Source organism: Penaeus monodon, chromosome 23 (assembly GCF_015228065.2).
Source record: "Penaeus monodon isolate SGIC_2016 chromosome 23, NSTDA_Pmon_1, whole genome shotgun sequence".
NCBI classification, from domain to species: domain Eukaryota; kingdom Metazoa; phylum Arthropoda; class Malacostraca; order Decapoda; family Penaeidae; genus Penaeus; species Penaeus monodon.
The window spans coordinates 40,583,351-40,583,951 of NC_051408.1; the positions used below are offsets into that span (position 1 = coordinate 40,583,351).

The window sequence follows — 601 nt, forward strand, 5'->3', positions numbered from 1 at the left end:
AAACTCATACACGCGATGATGATTTTGTAAATGATCAGCAAAATTGACCAGAAAAGGGGAGAAAAGGGGGAGGTTGGAAAGAGGAAGAGGAAGAAGGAGAGAGGAAAGACTGGGGAAAGAGGAAAAGGAAAAGGAGGAGGGAGGGAGGAGGAAGAAGGGGAAGAAGAGGAAGAGGAAGAAGGGGAAGAAGAGGAGGATGGGAGAGAAAGGGGGAGGAGAGGGAGAGGGCGTAGAGTCGATGGAACAGCCATGTTTGCGAAGCCCTACCCGAGGATTAGCTTACGGGACAGCGACGCGGCCGTTGTTTCTGCCCTGAGGGCGACCTGTGAGAGGGGGGGGGGGTAGAGGAAGAGGGGGAGGAGGATGAGAGAGGGGAGGGATAGAAGGAGAAGGGGGGGAGGGGAGGAGAGGGGAGGATAGAGGGAGAGAGGGGGAGGGGATAGAGGGAGAGGGGGAGGAGGATGAGAGAGAGGGGGGAGGGATTGAGGGAGAGGGGGAGAAGGGGAGGAGGATGAGAGAGAGGGGGAGGGATTGAGGGAGAAGGGGGCAGGGTGAGAGAGAGGCTGGATGGATAGAGGGAGAGAAAAAGAAAGAAAGATTG

General features: G+C 56.6%; 1 long non-coding RNA gene across 1 annotated transcript in view; it reads left to right on the plus strand.

Annotated features, from left to right (window-relative positions):
• Positions 1-601, plus strand: part of LOC119588067 — a 9,337-nt gene that overhangs the window by 7,674 nt on the left and 1,062 nt on the right. The gene's annotated exons all lie outside the window — the stretch shown is intronic.